This window comes from Lithobates pipiens, unplaced genomic scaffold (assembly GCF_037356315.1).
Source record: "Lithobates pipiens isolate NorthernLeopardFrog02 unplaced genomic scaffold, aLitPip1_a1.2 Scaffold_1, whole genome shotgun sequence".
NCBI lineage: Eukaryota > Metazoa > Chordata > Amphibia > Anura > Ranidae > Lithobates > Lithobates pipiens.
Window position 1 is genome coordinate 1,783,347 of NW_027507685.1, and position 19,463 is coordinate 1,802,809.

The window sequence follows — 19,463 nt, forward strand, 5'->3', positions numbered from 1 at the left end:
CCCCACCACTGTACCTCCCTGCACATCTGCTCCACCGCCATATTCCCATTCTCTTCTGTCTCACTACTGAATCACCTACTCATCTACCCTAACACTAAACCCATCTGGTCACCTGCCCCATTACTGTAACCCGATTTGTCAACTGCCCCACCAATGTACCTCCTGCATTTTAACCACTTCCCGTCCATCGGCCGTCATATGACGTCCTTGACTTTGTGCGGGCATATCTGAATGATGCCTGTAGCTACAGGCATCATTCAGATATCAGCTTTTTCAGCCGGTGATTCCCTACACCATAAGAATGATTATAGGGGCTGTTCTGCTGCTTGATCATTGTTATGGGAGGCGAGAGGGGATGCCCCCCGCCGCCCTCCGGTGCTTCTACCGACTTGCCAATACGATCGAAGCCAGAATCATTTTTTTTATTTCAGGCTTCCCAGTCTAGAGGTGAGATGTGGGGTCTTATTGACCCTATATCTCACTGTAAAGAGGACCTGTCATGCCATATTCCTATTACAAGGGATTGTTTACATTCCTTGTAATAGGAATAAAAGTGATCCAAAAATGTATTTTTGGGGAAAAAAAGTGTCAAACTAAAATAAATAAAGTAAAATGAACAATAATTTTTTTTTTCTTTTAAAGTGCCCCAAGTGCTCGCATGCAGAAGCGAACGCATAAGTTCCGCCCACATATGAAAACAGTGTTGAAACCACACATGTGAGGTATCGCTGCGAAAGTTACAGTGAGAGAAATAATTTTTGCCCTAGACTTCCTCTGTAACTCAAAACATGTAAGCAGTAAAAAAAATGTAAAGTATCGCCTATGAGGATTTTTAAGTAGCGACGTTTTGCGCCATTCCACGAGCGTGTACAATTTTGAAGGGTGACATGTTAGGTATCTATTTATTCGGCGTAACTTAATCTTTCACATTATGCAAAAACATTGGGTAGGGCAAGATAATACTAGAGAGTAGGGATGGCCGAACTGTTCGCCCGGCGGTCGTTTCACGGCAAATTTTGCATGTTCGCGATTCGCCCGATCAGCGGACTATTGCCGCTGTTTGCCCGGCGGACATATGTGTTACAGTGTGAAAGAACTTTGACCCATAATGACACATCCATCATGGAGTACAGGACAGCCAATGGAGACATTTCAGCACATGGACAATTGGACATTCCCCCTAACTTATAAATAGACCTGATCTGGCGGCCATTTTACAATCATTCTTGTGTCATTATAGGGAGAGGTTACTGTGTGGAGCAGGGAGAGACTGCAGTGACACAAATCGCTAGCTATTAGGTCCACAAAAGTCCTTTTAAGGACTGGTATGGTATAGGAGTAGTGCAGGATATATGGTTGAGTGCACTGCTGTGCTAGTGATTGTTGCAGCAGCCTGTCTTTTGTCAGTGCAGAGAGGGACAGGACGCTGTGTGCAGCAGGGACAGTCAGTTTAATCACTAGCTGTTATTATTAGGTCCACAAAGGTCCTTTTAAGGACTGGTATTGGTGTACAGTATATAGGGTTCAGTGCACTGCTGTGCTTGTGATTGGAGCAGCCTGTCTTTTGTCAGTGCAGCAGGGACAGTCAGTTTAATCACTAGCTGTTACTATTAGGTCCACAAAGGTCCTTTTAAGGACTGGTATGGTATAGGTGTAGTACAGTATATACGGTTGTACACGTATAATATACTTTCTTCCAAATATAGAAAGAATATTATACTTGACTGCTGCCCTATTCTGCAGCAGTCCTTTATCAGGGTAAGGACTGAGGTACAGTCTGCACATCACTAGCTACTTGGTTAACAAAGGTCCTTGTAAGGACTGGTATATCTGTACAATATGTAGGGTTGTGGTGCACTGCTGCAGATTGCTGCCCTATTTTGCAGCAGTCCTTTATCAGTGTAGGGACTGAGGTACAGTCTGCACATCACTAGCTACTCGGTTCACAAAGGTCCTTGTAAGGACTGGTATAGCTGTACAATATATAGGGTGCTGGTGCACTACTGCTGACCGCTGCCCTATTCTGCAGCAGTCCTTTATCAGTGTAGGGACTGAGGTACAGTCTGCACATCACTAGCTACTCGGTCCACAAAGGTCCTTGTAAGGACTGGTATAGGTGTACTATTTGGTGTGCAGTATATAGGTGTGTAATACACGTATAAAATACTTGCACATATAGAAAGCATAGTATAGTGCATTTCCACTGTGCAGCATTGTGACTGCTGAGCGGTTCTGCAGCGATACTACAGAGAGCGACAAACGCAATAAAAAAAGTATTATAACTGGTGTGATAGACCAGTGGCCCCCAAAAACAACAGATTGAATCAGGGTGTTATATACCTTCTTCCACATACATACTGCACTTCTCTAGAGACTTTTGTCACAGGGTCATTTAAAAAATGACAGGCAGAGGAAGAGGCAGGCCCTTCCGCAGGGGTGGTAGGGGTAGGGCAGGAGCAACAGACTTGAGCCAAAGTAGCAAATTGCAGAAGGTGTGTGCGATTACGTCAAAGGATGCACCAGACTTGGTTGAGTGGCTCACTCACCCTTATGCCGCGTACACACGGTCGGAGAATCCATCGGAATGTGTCTTATCGGACCGTGTCATCAGATAATCCGACTGTGTGTGGTATGCATCGGACTGATTCCTTCCGAATCTCCGTCGGACCCAATTTTCCAACATGTTGGAAATATTTCCCGACCAACTGGGCCGGTCGGACGTAATCCGATCATGTGTAGCGAATTTTGATCGGACCAAGTGCTACGCATGCTCAGATCAAATTCCTACATCAAAGCTATTGGCTACTAGCCTAAATCTAGTCCCATTGTAACGAAATTACATCATCACGTTCTGAAAGATCGGATTTTTCGACAACTTAGTCCGACCGTGTGTATGCAACAGTTTCGGACACAATCCGTCAGACTAAATCTGACGGACAAAATCCAACGGATTTGGTTGTGGAAATCTCCGACCGTGTGTACAGGGGCTTACTCTTCTGCACCCTCCTCATCCTCTCGATCTGCATCCTCCTCTTCACTCTCTGTTATGTGCACCCCCAAAGACACTACCACCACCACCACCATATACCTTCCGCTTGAGTCACAGGAATTATTTCCTGATCCATATCAAGACATTTCCGATGCACAGCCACTCTTGGTATTGGATCAGGAAGAGGAGGTAGCAACAACCGCCGCTCAGCAGTCTGACGACAGTACCCAGATAAGCCCAAGGAGGAGGTTTGTCCCCGCTGTTGCTGCCTACTCCGAGATCTCTAATTATAGCAGTGGGGAAGGTGACGTCGATGATGACGTGTCCAGTGATGTCACGTGGGTGCCCACGAGAGAGGAAGAAGAGGAGAATTCAGAGGGAGATATGGACCAGCAGATAGGGAGGAGAAGCAGGAAGAACTTAGATTGCACAGGAGGGACAAAGCAGAATGCGAATGTATCAGGAACGAGGCATTAACCATGTACGGTCACATCTGGCGCTCCCAGGACGCCGGCACATGGCTCCGCATGCAGCCCAGTGGGAGCAACGGAACACAGAAAGCCACACTCCAGGCTCTCACCGTCCAGCCTCGTCTTCTACTTCTCCTTCTCCTCTCTCCTCACAATTGTCCTCCATTCCACCTTCCATCACGCCATCGTCACGTTTTTCTGCAAAAAGGCAGGCTTCCGTGGGCCAAATGTTCGAGCGTAAAAAAAGATGACGCCAGATAACCCTCTTGCCCAACGGTTGATGGCTGGCTTGTCAGAACTCATAGCCCGCCAACTACTGCCATATAAACTGGTGAACTCAAGGCCTTTTGAAAATTTGTGGCCATTGGAACACCACAATGGAAGGTCCCAGGAAGGAAGTATTTCTCACAGAAGGGCATCCCAGAGCTATATGGCCATGTTCAGCGGCAAGTGAATGTATCTCTGGCAAACAGTGTCGGTGACAAGATACATCTGACCACAGACACGTGGTCTAGCAAACACAGACAGGGAACATATATCACTTTTACTGCCCACTGGTTGAACCTTCTGACGGCCGTCAAGCATGTAACCCGTGGCACCCGTGTAGATTTGGTTTTACCACCACGGATTGCATGCAGGCCTGGCTCTTCTTCTCCTCCTCCTACTCCATCCTCCTCTCTCTCCTCCTCGGCTGACTCCTCCTTTTCTGCTGCTAGTGTCTCTTCCGCTGCGCCGCCCAAGCTCCCAAGAACCTATTCAACATGCCAGGTGAGACGTTGCCATGCCGTGCTGCGTCTGTTGTGCCTGGAAGCCAAGAGCCACACTGGCCCGGCACACCTTTCAGCTTTGCGTTTACAGGCAGATCAGTGGCTAACACTGCTCAATTTGACAGTTGGTAAAGTGGTGTGTGACAACGGTGCCAATCTGCTTAGCGCATTGAAACAGGGCAAAATTACGCACGTGCCATGCATGGCACACATCTTAAACTTGGTCGTGCAGCGATTTGTTGTCAAATACCCTGGGTCCAGGACATCTTGCGGCAGGCAAGGAAAATCTCGACCCATTTCAGAAGATCTTACACGGCCATGGCTCGTCTTGCTGACATTCAGAGGCAACACAATCTGCCGGTGAGACGTCTTATTTGTGATTGCCCGACGCGATGGAACTCAACCTTCTATATGCTTGATAGGCTGCTCCAGCAGAAACATGCAGTTAACGTCTACCTGTATGAACTCTGCGGCAGAACAGGTTCTGGGGAGCTGTTTTTTTTTTCACCATGCCAGTGGCTGCTCATGCGCGACGCATGCAGACTTCTGCGTCCATTTGATGAGATCACCAAACTGGTCAGTCGCAGCCATGGCGCCATTAGTGACATGGTACCTTATGCCTTCTTTATGGAGCGTGCATTGCGTCGTGTCATTGAACAAGCCGTGGAGGAGCAGGAGCGGGAAGATGAGGAAGTCGCAATGTTGGATGAATTCCCAGGGGGGGCTACTCTGAGACAAGTCAACAACAGGAGTCTGAAGAGGAGTCAGAGGAGGATGGTGCCGGGGCGGATGAGGAGGAGGAAGAAGAGCATGCTTTAAACCTTTCTGGGATCCCTGTTGTTGTGCGTGTATGGGGAGAGGTGAACTAGGAGGATGACATTATCCTGGATGATGAGCAGGAGCCTGGCCAACACACCGCTTACAGTTTAGTGCAAATGGGGGCCTTCATGTTCCAGTGTTTTAACAGGGACCCCCGTAAAGAAAGCATAAGGGTCAAGGACCAGTACTGGGTGGCAACGTACTTAGACCCCCGGTACAAACACAAAATGGTGGAAATGTTACCGCCGTCACAGAGGGCTGTCAGAATGGAGTACTTCCAGGCCTTGCTTCGAGAAATGCTGCATTCTACTTTTGCGTGCGCTGGCAGAGGAGCAATTCCCACTCCCAGAGAAAGAGTTGCGGGTACCAATCCAACAGCGCCTGCAAGAAGAGGGCGGTTTGAAGATGTGTTGGTGACTTCTGATATGAGGTCATTCTTTCAGCCGACCCATCAACAGGTCTCATCCGGATCCAGCATCAGGGAACGCCTAGACCGACAGGTGTCTGACTACATCGGGTTTACAGCCGATGTGGACGCTCTGAGGAGTGATGAACCCCTGGACTATTGGGTGGGCAGGCTTGACCTCTGGCCAGAGCTTGCCCAATTTGCAATGGAACTGTTGGCTTGCCCCTCGTCCAGTGTCCTGTCCGAAAGGACGTTAAGAGCAGCAGGGGGGAACATGATCGATAAGCGCACTCGCCTAGCTCACGGCAGTGTTGACTACCTCACATTTCTGAAAATGAATGAGGCATGGATCGCGGAGGAATTCAACACATGTGACCAGTAAACCATGTATATCTCTATAAACAATTTATTTAATTGGGCACACAGACCTTTTTTCTACATTTGGCTCACTTTCTTGTACAAAAAAAAGCACACAGTACTATATGCTCATACACGCCTGTTTGAAGAGGTTGAGCGGTGTCATATTTTTGGGGCCCAGCAGCGAGCTGCTGGTATCAGTGCTGCTGTCAGTGCTCTCTATCTCGGTGCTGGTGTCAGTGCTCTATATCACGGTGCTGGTGTCAGTGCACTCTATCACAGTGCTGGTGTCAGTGCTCTATATCACGGTGCTGGTGTCAGTGCTCTATATCACGGTGCTGGTGTCAGTGCTCTATATCACGGTGCTGGTGTCAGTGCTCTATATCACGGTGCTGGTGTCAGTGCACTCTATCACAGTGCTGGTGTCAGTGCTCTATATCACGGTGCTGGTGTCAGTGCTCTATATCACGGTGCTGGTGTCAGTGCTCTATATCACGGTGCTGGTGTCAGTGCTCTATATCACGGTGCTGGTGTCAGTGCTCTATATCACGTTGCTGGTGTCAGTGCACTCTATCTCGGTGCTGGTGTCAGTGCACTCTATCTCGGTGCTGGTGTCAGTGCACTCTATCACGGTGCTGGTGTCAGTGCACTCTATCACGGTGCTGGTGTCAGTTCTCTATATCCTGGTGCTGGTGTCAGTTCTCTATATCACGGTGCTGGTGTCAGTGCACTCTATCACGGTGCTGGTATCAGTGCACTCTATCACGGTGCTGGTGTCAGTGCACTCTATCACGGTGCTGGTATGAATGCTCTATATATCACGGTGCTGGTGTCAGTGTTCTATAATCACTGTGCTGGTGTCAGTGCACTCTATCACGGTGCTGGTGTCAGTGCACTCTATCACGGTGCTGGTGTCAGTGCACGCTATCACGGTGCTGGTGTCAGTGCACTATATCATGGTGCTGGTTTCAGTGCACTCTATCACGGTGCTGGTGTCAGTTCTCTATATCCTGGTGCTGGTGTCAGTTCTCTATATCACAGTGCTGGTGTCAGTGCTCTATATCACGGTGCTGGTGCCAGTGCACTCTATCATGGTGCTGGTGTCAGTGTTCTATATCACGGTGCTGGTGTCAGTGCTCTATATCACGGTGCTGGTGTCAGTGCACTCTATCACAGTGCTGGTGTCAGTGCACTCTATCACAGTGCTGGTGTCAATGCTCTATATCACTGTGCTGGTGTCAAAGTTAAAGTCAAAGTTTGCCTGCCATTGAAGTCAATGGGGCCCGCCGCAAACTTTGCGGTTCGTGAACTTTCGGCTGCGTTCGCGAATCATCCCGTCGGAAGTTCGTCCATCTCTAGTGGGCACTGATAGGCGGCGCTGGTGGGCACTGAGAAGTGGCACTGATAGCTGGCACTGATAGCTGTCAGTGATGGGCACTGATGGGTGGCAGTGATGGGCATTGATAGGTTAAATTGAAAGACAGCACTGCTAGGTGGCACTGATGAGACACTGATTGGCACCACTGGTGGGCATTGATAGGTGGTACTTGTGGGCATTGATAGGTGGCAGTGGGGGGCACTGTGGACAATGGCAGGTGGCACTTGGAGGCACAGAGGAGGAGGCAGATGTGTCTTCTTCCTCTTTGGGACTGCTGATCACGTGGTAAGGGGCCGGGATCAGCCCCTTACTCGGATCAGTGATCACCGGAGTCTCGGTGACTCTATGATCACAGCACGTGCCAAGGAGAGGACATCCTATGACGGCCCCCCGGAAATTCAGGTCCGCGCTGTGGCCATCATTCGGCTATAGCGCTGACCTCAAGTGGTTAAAAACTTGTACACAAAATATTTTAATGTAACCAATACCAGGTGTCAGAGTATGTACTTTTCTTCTTTAGACTGGGTTCACACTGGTGCGCTTTGCGTTATCGCATGTGATTCGCATGGCACTGCAAATTACATGTGATGTCTGTGTGATGCAAATTCAGCCATACAGATTGTATGGCTGAATTTGCATTGCATTTGGACCAAGTTTTGGTCCGCACCAGAATCGTATCGCATAGGTGTTCACGTGTTCATGTGATTCGATTCATGTCCGAATTGTCAGTTAGCACTGCGATATGCAAACTGATCTGGGGATGTCCTTAACTTTTTATTGAAACTCCCAGCGGTTCGCATAAGGCAGTGTGAACTGCCTGCGTGTCCTATACGATGCGGAAACTGACGCTTCATTCGCACGGGTCCTTACATCACATATGTGTTAAAGTCTGACATGGCTTATCTGCTATATCATCATTTGAAGGATTAAACAGACAACATGCACTTTGAAATACAGGATTGCAATCATATGATCTGGTGACAATGTAGGTCAGATAACACCATCCTGCATCCTGTGGTGAATGACTAGCTACATTCTCATCTTGTACAGCACACATCACATTCAGTTCTTGAAGATCTTACATGCAGAAGACACAACAATGTACCCTCTATGGAGTCTGGTTTTACTGGAAATTTTCTGGATTTCTTGTAAGTTTACCTTTCTCAGGACCAATCACATCTCTGCAGAATCTTGTCACTTACCCCATGATTTTATATGTATCAATAACATAGGCAATTTTCATTTTTGAGGACAGGTTAAGATAATATTCCTTTAATATATATATATATATTTTTTTTGTGTAAACCAGATATGTGCTTTAGTACTATTTTATTTATGCTTTATAAATATGCCACCTGTCCTAACATTTTATTTTCTCAATTTTATAAAGCACTTTACAGAGTAAAGATATTTATTCAAATCAGTTATGAACAGAGCCTACATATAAAATAAACTAATATTTATAAAATACCAGCATTTAAAATCACAAAAAGATAAAAAACGAGTTCAGTATCCAGTGATCATGAGATGTATTGAAAAAGCAGGTTTGGCTAAGCAATGTTGAGCTTTACACACTTATAATTACTGTATTATGCCGACTATTATAAGTAAGTCATGCACACTGACAGTAAACCTGAAAGTATTATTTTCCAGTTTATGAAGTCTTCATTTCTTGTTTTTCAGCTGTGCATTGCCAAAATTCTGTAGATTACCAGAATAGCACCATCACCATCACAGAGGGAGAAAATGTGACTCTATATTGTGGATATACAGTGTCTCAATTTTATAAGTTAACTTGGTACAGGCTGAACCCTGGAGGTGGTCCAGATCTCATCATAAATGCTCCTTCAGAACAGCAAAACCAAAAAGGAAGATTCACTGTTTTATTCCCAAACAAGGGCAGCTGTTTACTGCACATCCAGGACCCCATTGTATCTGACTCTGCATTGTATCTCTGCTCGGTGGAGGCACAGTGTATGAACCGACAGGAAGACCCGTGCAAGAACTTCATCTACATGCAATAACCTCCTGAACAATGGCTGTACAGTAAAGGGGCTCATCTTCATGGACCACTTCCAATAACATCACCTAAATATTATAATAAGAAATACATTTTCTGTACATATATGTATATAAAGCATATGGAAAGCCTTAAAGTATATCTTTACCCGATCCGTAAAAAATCTCATATACTGTAAGCTTTAAACAGGAACAGATTATTGCTATTAGCAATTGCCAGCACCTACGACTTCCGAACCGAGAGAAAGGTTCATTATCTGTGTGTTTTTCCTGGAGCGGTGATATCTCCCTTTTCACTGAAAGCTTTAACTTGTAACATCAAAAGTAAATCTCAGTCTATTTTAATATGCAGGTTTTTTTAGCCACTTGACATCCGCGCTATGGCGGAATGACGGCCACATCGCGGATGTGAAAGTCATATGACGGCCTCCCCTGTGCACGCTCCCTGAGACTCAGGTGATCACCGATCCGAGTAAGGGGCCAGTCCCGTCCCCCTACCATGTGATCAGCTGTCAGCCAATGACAGCTGATCACATGATCAAAATAAAAGCTCAGTGATTTCTTTTTCTCCTGACGCTGACAGCGGAGGAGAAAAAAAAGGCCAATCAACGCCTTATCTTAAAGGGACATCGGTCCCTAAATGGAAGAGGCAATTATACCATCTGAAAGTGCCCACAAGTGCCACCTATCAATGCCCACAAGTGCCACCTATCAATGCCCACCAGTAGTGCTAATCAGTGCCATCTAAAAGTGCTGCCTATCAGTGTAACCGATCAGTGCCCCTCACTGCCACCCATCAGTATCCATCACTACCACCTATCGATGCCTATCAGTGCTGCCTCATCAGCGTACATCAATGACTGACAAAAATTGCCTGTTTTAAATTTTTTTTTTTATTCGGTCTTTTTACATTTTTTAACAAAAAATAAAAATCGCACATGCGATCAAATACCACCAAAAGAAAGCTCTATTTGACAGAAAAAATGATAACAATTTCATTTGGGTACAGTGTTGTATGACCGCGCAATTGTCATTCAAAGTACATCAGCACCGAAAGCTGAAAATTGGTCTGGATTGGAGGGGGATTAAGTGCCCAGTAAGCAAGTGGTTAAAATAGTATCTGGTACTTCTGCTATGAAATCCCTTCTTCAGACACTTCCTATTATAGGGAGACAACTGTCTTTGAATTGCAGTCCCACTTTGCCACATGTGGAGATTAGAGATGAGTTTTTAATCTGGCTTGATGTAGAGTTCGACCTGAAGTTTACATGCTCACAGTTCACTGAACAGACAACATAATGACCATAATTAGCTAGTGCACCCTACTGCAAAACCTCTGGTTGATGTAGTTAGAAATCATTCATTTAGTGGCAGTATCACTACCACCACTAAATGACAATTGGTGTCTGCCTGCGTCCTAGCAACCAGGAACACTGTGAGGGCCAGCTGTGTGCACCCTAGCAACCAATTAGATCACAGGACACAGGCAGATGCACAGTGCCATTGGCTGTTTTTGCGCATCATAACAACCAATGATGCCACGTGGCTATATGCATCCTAGCTGGCAATGATTCAGTGAAAAAAGTCTGTAGGGCCCCATCCATATCATATATAATCTTAGATAGAAGCCTGGAATAGATTTTAAGCGGGGCTCCATACAAAAAAAAAAAAAAAAACACAAAAAAGTGTGGGGACCCCCCTAAAAAATCCACACCATACCCTAATACTGGATGAGGGTCTGGTATGGTTTTTAAGGGAGACCCCATGTAAAAAATAAAGCACACAAGGGTCCCCCCTAAAAATCTATACCAAACCCTTATTTGAAAATGCACACTGGCTGGCCAGGAAAGGAAGGAGACAGCAAGCAAATGCACCCTTCTCTCCTAAACCATACCAGGCCACTGGAGCCTCACTGCAGGGGAAGATTTCATTCTTACCTAAAGTTCAACTTTAACCACAGCTTTCATTGCTGTCACACATTGAGTAACAATTACTCAGTCATGCAACACTGTACCCAAGTTACATTTTTATCGTTTTTTAGCCAGATACATTTCTTTGGTGGTAACACTGTAGCTGCTGAATTTTAATAAGGACACGTACCTGTCCAGGGAGTCCACGATTTCGGCTGCCCGAGGCCGATACATCCATCGGATCGGCTGCAGGTGCTGTCATAGTAGCTAAGGGACACCGGCAGTGGAGCCTTCAGGCTTCATAGGCGGTTTCCTACTGCGCATAAGTGAGTCACGCTGTGCTTTCTGAATGGCCCCATTCTCGTGTGGGCGACACACAGGTCCCAGATAGCACTGGGGGAAAGGAGGAGGGGTAGAGCAAGAAGAGTACATGACGTACCTCGCCGTGGCGAGGCTGGGACGGAAGTTCACCATTAAACTACTAAGCTAAGTAAAAACAAACAAAAAAAGTTTGTGGCCCGTAGACAGATTCCCCTTAAGTGGACCTCTCCTCACCCTTCTACCTTATCTTACTTTTTCTTTTGAAAAACATACATATTTCTTAAGGAACTCCATGAAGTAATTTGAGGATATCTGGTCACTAGGGATGAGCTCGAACATCGTTTGTTCGCCCGTTTGGAGAATTCTGAATGTTAAGGGCCATTTGCGCCAAATTCGAGTGGTGTGTCACGGCCCATAATTCACTGCGGCATCGCAGTGCATTGCTGGCTGATGATTGGCCAAGCATGCACTATGATCCGCATGCTTGTCCAATCGCAGCACCATCTGTACAGCGAGCCGTAATTGGCCAAAGCCAGGGTGGCTTTGGCCAATTATGGCTCAGGGGGTTAAGTACGCTCCCCACACTATACAAGGCAGCCTGCATGGTGGCCTTGTGTAGTGTGTTCCGGCGTGCTGATAGAGAGAGAGATAGATAGGCAGTGTCATTTCATTTCACTTGAGTTAGATAGAGCAGGCAGGAAGCGACTCAGTTAGCTGCAGTGAGTATATATATATATGCATCCTAGGTGTTGTGTGTGTGTATATATATATAATTTGAGGATATCTGGTCACTAGGAATGAGCTTCGTGTTCGAGTCCAACCCATGTTTGACTCGAACATCGTTTGTTCGCCCGTTCGGCAAATTCGCTAGTTAGCTAGATTTGTTCCTGTGTACTCTGTCCTTTGCACAGTGTGCACTTAAAGCTACCCCAATTGCTGGTGTTATTCTGATCCTATACCACAGGCAGGCAGCTGCAGTAATTAGAGTTAGTGTACTGTGTACTCTGCACAGTGTGCACTTAAAGCCACCCAAATTCCTGGTGTTCTTCTGATCCTATACCACAGTCAGACAGCTGCAGCAATTACAGTTGGTGTACTGTGTACTCGGCACAGTGTGCACTTAAAGCTACCTCAATTGCTGGTGTTCTTCTGATCCTATACTGCAGGCAGCTGCAGTAATTACAGTTGGTGTACTGTGTACTCTGCACAGTGTGCACTTAAAGCTACCCCAGTTGCTGGTGCTCTTCTGATCCTATACCACAGGGAGGCAGCTGCAGTAATTGCAGTTGGTGTAGTGTGTACTCTACACAGTGTGCACTTAAAGCTACCCCAATTGCCGGTGTTCTTCTGATCCTATACCACAGGCAGGCAGCTGCAGTAAATACAGTTGGTGCACCATGTACTCGGCACAGTGTGAATTTAAAGCTACCCAAATTGCTGGTGTTCTTTTGATCCTATATTTTGTTTTTCTATCTTGTTTGAGATAACTAGGATATCTAAATAAGTTATTAATTTACTCGAGCGCCCCATTATCACTTTATTCACATCTCCAACAAGGCAGGATGCCCTCCAGGGGCCAGCTTAAGGGCAGCACACCAACTGCATAACACCACAGAGCTACGTATGTGCAGGGCGCTGCCTCTGCACATTATTCCAAAAGTTCTTTGGTGTGGGCTTTTTTGAGACGAGTGCATCAGATCGCACCACTGCTATTTGCAACATATGTCTCAAGCGTATCTCACGTGGCCAAAACATCAGCCACTTGGGCACCACATGCTTGACCAGACAGATGTCAACCTGCCATGCAGTTCGTTGGCAAGCGTACCTAAAAGACCCACACCAAAGAACAAAGCAGACCTCTCCTTGCTCCTCATCAGCTGGGATCTCCAACCCCACTATACCTTCAGTCCTCTCCAAAACCTGCACTTAGAGAAATGAAGGTGTAGAATTAGGTGTGTCAAAGCCAAGTACTTGCGGGCAATCTGCTATCAGTACACTGATGTCTGATTGTACCAGGCAAATATCCCTGTCCCAGCTGCTGCACTGCCGAAAGAAGTTCACTCCCAGCCACCCACATGCCCAGCGGTTAAATGCTAGCTTGGCTAAATTGCTAGCACTTCAACTGCTGCCTTTTTAGTTGGTAGACTCTGCCCCCTCCGTGAGATTGTGGAATGTGCGGTTCCTTAGTGGCAGGTTCCCAAAGCCACTTTTTCGCACAGAAGACAATTCCGACTCTCTACTGACATGTGGAAAGCAATGTCTTGACCTCGCTGGACAGGGCGGTCAGCAGAAAGGTGCATATTACCGCTGACTCATGGCCCAGCAAGCATGGATAGGGATGTTACCTACCTATCTTTTACGGAGCATTGGGTGATTCTGCTGGCAGCTGGGAAGGATGTAGGACAAGGTGCAATAGTGTTGGAGGTTGTTCCGCCACCATGCCTCCAAAATGCTACTACTGGTGATTCAGACACACCTCTCTCCTCCACCCCCTCCTCTTCTTCTTCCTCCATGGCCTCTTCCTGTGCTTTGTCCTTGGAACCAGCGGTGCTCCGTAGGCGTTCAAGGGGCTACGCAAGTACGCAGGCAAAAAGATGCCATGAGGTGCTTGTGCTGGTGTGCTTGGGGGGCAGGAGTCACACTGGCGCAGAGATTCTGTCAGCTCTGCAGGGGCCGGCTGAGAGGTGGTTGATGCCACACCAGCTTAAGCTAAGAATGGTGGTTTGCGACAATGGCACCAACCTCCTCTATGCCCTCTGACAGGGACAACTGACCCATGTGCCCTGTTTGGCTCACGTCCTTAACTTGGTGGTGCAGCGGTTCTTGGGCAAGTGCCTGGGCTTACAGGATGTCCTGAGGCAGGCCGGGAAAGACTGTGTGCATTTCTGCCGGTCATATAATGCCAGCGCTCGGCTGGCTGACCTCCAAAACGAATTTAACCTGCCCAAGAACCACCTAATCTGTGACATGCCCACCAGGTGGAACTCAACATTGGCCATGCTGCAGCAGCTGCACACGCAGCAGAGGGCCATCAATGAGTACCTGCGCGACTATGGCACCAGGCCAGGGGAGCTTGTTTTTTTTTTTCCCACACGCCAGTGGGCCATGATCAGGGATGCATGCACTGACCTGTCACCATTTGAGGAGGCCACGAGGATGGTGAGCAGTGACAGTGCATGCGTTAGTGACACTGTCCCTCTTGTCCACCTGTTGGAACACACGCTGCATGGAATAATGGACAGGGCACTTGAGGCAGAACAGAGGCAGGAAGAGGAGGACTTCCTTACCTCTCAAGGCACCTTTTATCCAGACAGTGTTCCTGCTGGCCTGCCAATCACACAGGAAGAGGATGAGGAGGATTATGTCAGCATGGAGGTGGAGCCTCACACACAGCATCAGCAGCAGTCTTTTAGGGATGATTTACAGTCCCAAGAAACCCTTGGACTTGTACGTGGCTGGGAGGAGGTGGCTGTGAATCATATCGTCCTTAGTGACCCAGAGGACTCCGGACCGAATGCCTCAGTTAACCTACGCTGCCTCCCTGATCCTGCAAAGCCTGTAGAAGGATCCTCGTATTCATTGGATCAAGGAGAGGGATCTTTACTGGCTGGCAACCCTCCTTGATTTACGTTACAAGGGTAAGGCTGCGGACCTTAACTTGCCCTTGAAGAGGGAGCAGAGGATGAAACATCTTCAGGAGGCCTTGCAGAAAGGTCTGTGTAATGCGTTCCCAGAGACTGGGAGGTTACAAATGCCTGGTCCTGGACAACGTGTTGCTGAGGCTTTGGTCAGTCACAGAAGGAGAGGTGGAGAAGGTGGCCGTCTGAGCGATGCGTTCAGACAATTTTTTAGTCCGCAGCCCCAAGGTATGATCCGTTCCAGCAACCATCGCCAGCATTTGATTTACATGGTGCAAGAATACCTAGGGGCAAGATCAGACTTGGACACCTTTCCCACTGAAAATCTTCTGGGGTAATGGATCTTGAGGATGGATCACTGGCCAGAGCTTGCACAGTATGCAATTGAGCTTCTGGCCTGTCCTGCATTCAGCGTTCTTTCGGAACGCACATTCAGTGCTGCTGGAGGCTTTGTAACTGATCACAGGGTGCGCCTGTCCACTGACTCAGTTGATCGACTGACCTTCATAAAAATGAATCAGTCTTGGATCACCTCCAGTTACCAAGCACCTGATGCTGATGTAACCAAATAATTTTTTTTGAAATGTCAGATCCCTTCAAGACTTCCTATGCTGATGCTGAGTGACTATCTTCTTCCTCCTCAATGATCATGCTGATAGCTTGTAAGAATATTTTTTGCTTCTTGGCACCACCACCAGTGGCTAAGGCCCAGGAGGGTTTGTTGCTGCGCTCAACTACAATATCTGTGAGTGGTTGCAGTGTCGTGGCACCAGCACCAGTGCCTAAGGCCCAATTTTTCAGCCCCTGTTTAACAGGGGTGTGTAATTACAATTTTTGTTGCAATACTTTGCAGCAAGGCTCATTCCTGTGCTCCAACTAGAGTATCTGTGAGGGGATGCAGTGTTGTGACACCAGCACCAGTGGTTAAGGCCCAATTTTCAGCCCCCTGTTTAACAGGGACCTGTGATTACAATTTTTGATGCAATATTTTGCAGGAGGGTTCGTTGCTGCACTCAACTACAATATTTGTCAGTGATTGCAGTGTTGTGGCACCAGTGCCTAATGCCCAGGTGTGTAACTACAATTTTTGTTGCAATACTTTGCAGCAGGGCTCATTCCTGCCCTCCAACTAGAGTATCTGTGAGGAGTTGCAGTGTTGTGGCACCAGCAACAGTGCCTAAGGCCCAATTATTCAGCCCCTGTTTAACAGGGGCATGCAATTACAATTTTTGATGCAATACCTTGCAACAGGGCTCATTCCTGCACTCCAACTAGAGTTTCTGTGAGGTGTTGCAGTGTTGTGGCACCAGTCCCTAAGGCCCAATTTTAATGCAGCTGTTCAACAGGGATATTTAATTACAATTCTTGATCTAATATTTCACAGCAGGGCCCATTCCTGCGCCCACCAAGAGTAACTGTGAGGGCTTACAGTGTTGTGGCAACACCACCACCAAAGGCCCAATTTTTCTGCCCTTGTTCAACAGGTGCATGTAATTACATTTCTTGATATAATATTTCACAGCAGGGCCCGTTTCAGCGCCCACCAAGAGTAACTGTGAGGACTTACAGTGTTGTGGCACCAGCACCACCTTAGGCCCACATTTCTGCAGAGCATATAGGGCGGGCCCCTACTTTCACTAAAAACCCCAAATTTTCAAAAAACATTGAAAGTGAGGTGAAATCTTCTGAAGAGGTGCACAAACAGCAAAATTTTTTTTACAGGGGTGATAACCCTTCCCTATGTTTTCCAAAAAGCTTAAAAATAGATTTTTTTACTTAAAAATGTACCAGTTCAAAATTAAAAACAGATTCTACTTAAGAACAAATCTACAGTCCCTGTCTTGTTTGCACCGACTGTATACTGCTGTTCAGGGTATATAGGGCCTGGGGGCCCCACACCTTTCCTTTTTTTAATTTGGGTGCAGTGTTCCCCTTAATATCCATACAAGACCCAAAGGGCCTGGTAATGGACTGGGGGGGGGGGGGGGGTACCCATGCCGTTTGCCTCACTGATTTTGATTCATATTGCCGGGACCAGACATTAAATTAAAGCCGCAAGCAGTTTTAAATGACTTTTATTCCTTTAAAAATTAAATTTTGTGCAGTGACTGTTCTAAGCACGGGAAACACGCGCCACTTTACAGGCATACTATAGACACCCCCAGGTACGATATTTCACTTTTTTTTTCACTTTAAGCATCATTAAAATCGCTGCTCCTGAAAAAACAACAGTTTTTAAAACTTTTTTGCATTGATACATGTCCCCTGGGGCAGGACCTGGGTCCCCAAACCCTTTTTAGGACAATAACTTGCATATTAGCCTTTAAAATTTTCAAACTTTTGATTTTGAACGTTCGAGTCCAATAGACTTTAACGGTGTTCTAAAGTTCACACAAATTTTCGGTCCGTTCGCAGGGGGTTCTGGTGCGAACCGAATCCGGGGGGTGTTCAGCTTATCCCTACTGGTCACAATGGCTTGAGGCTGTGTCTTCGCTAGTGGTTATAGATCAATCTGCACAGTAAGCATTGCTCTATATGTATATGGATGTTTAGTCCAATTACTAAGCATTCATTTTTCTTTGTTAAATTATTTTTAAACATGTTTTATGCTCCTAAATGTGTTGGGTGTGTTTGTGTGTGGGGGGAGGGGGGCTCTGGGGTTCTTTTCTTTTGTTTTTTACTTTTTTTTCCCCTTGTAGTATTTGTGATGTTTTATGGGATGTATTTTGTACAATGTGTCTGTACTGTTGTAAATGGTAAAAGAAAATAAAGAAGAATCTAATTAAAACAATAAATTAAATGATGATATAATGATTGGCAGTGATATAGGAGGTATGTTTTTTTTTTTAAACATTACTGAGCTAAAAAGTCTGACACTTTATGTGAAATATTGCATTCTCTCTCCACAGACTTGTATTTCATGTGGTATATTTTCAGGGCACTGTATTCAAATTGGAAACCTATGCTTAAGAGACACTATAAACCACTAGATGGCAGCACAGCCCATTTAATATAAATTATATTGGTTTTAAAGACATTTTATTTTATTTGCCTGTTTGCGGCACATAATGTAATGTTTCAGAAGCTCCTGCTTGCCTGACTGATGTAACAAATAATTATAATGATAATTTCTTGTAATGAGCATTCGACCCCGGTACATGAGGCTCTGACATTTACATGAGATTTACCCTCTCTATAAATGTAATTTTGATCTGAAAGTGCTGAAAATTTCGGTGTGTTGGATCTATAGACTATACAAGGCTTTGCACTCATTCATTTTTATGAGAAACTCCATCTTCCATTTTGTGTAAATACGCTTTGCTATGCTGCTCAAAATATTTACATTAACATTTCCTTCAATGTTTTTTGATACTCCAATTTTTAATACATTTGTGACTACCTATACCTGTTGGACTTCATTTGGACACTAACAATAGGAAAATGGGTGTTAACTTACACTAATATTTCCAGAATTGAGAATAACATATTATTGGTTATACTATTCTTTGCAGTCCAATGTATTTATTTTGCAGTACAAATTGCAAACTTCATTAAAGTATTATTAAATACTATGCGAAAACACAGTGTAGTGCTGAGAACCATCAAACATACAACATACTATACAGTGCATTAAAGATGTGTAAACATGAAATACTAATGTATACAGGAAAAATAATGTATACAAGAAATGAATAATGAAGTCCAGTGACTGACCCAGTGAAAACGTAAAATCACCACTATAGTGATCTCATTTAAGCAAATGTCCACAAATGTGAAGGGCTTAGGATCCACTCTTGAGATGACACTTTGACTAATGGAATAGAGTGTGACTGGTCGTTGAGATGCCAGAAATCGTATATCTTCCACCAAGGCTTGCATTTTACTGCTCCCCACATTGCTTTTCACATTTTTGTACACATCTATGATTTCATGTATGTACTTTTTATATCTTTTTGGCCTGCACCATATGGAGCATTTTTGTTTTTCATCCTCCTTACATTGTTCCGGGTGAGAACACCTGCCTACTTACTACCTACTTCTGGATCGATCCCCAACCAGGTTCCAGTTCCATCAAGCCTCGTGCAACATTGGAGTCCCAGGCTTTGGCCGAAACAAGCTTGATTGACCCACTGCCCCTGGCATGTGAGTCCACTCCATCTGGTAAGAGTATACATCTATACTTTCTTGGTGGAAGATATATTATTTCTGGCGTCTCAACGACCAGTCACACTCCACTAGTCAAAGTGTCATCTCGAGAGTGGATCCTAAGTCCTTCACATTTGTGGACATTTGCTTAAATTAGATCACTATAGTGGTGATTTCACATTTTCACTGGTTCAGTCACTTCATTATTAATTTCTTGTATACATTATTATTTTTCCTGTATTC

At 45.7% G+C, this 19,463-nt stretch overlaps 1 long non-coding RNA gene across 1 annotated transcript; it reads left to right on the forward strand.

Moving 5' to 3' along the window:
• Positions 1–8,222: 8,222 nt before the first annotated feature.
• On the forward strand, positions 8,223–9,342 carry LOC143987972 (uncharacterized). The gene is made up of 2 exons (XR_013276726.1): positions 8,223–8,334; positions 8,870–9,342. It is a non-coding gene; the product is annotated as an uncharacterized LOC143987972 (long non-coding RNA).
• The last annotated feature ends 10,121 nt before the right edge of the window (positions 9,343–19,463 follow it).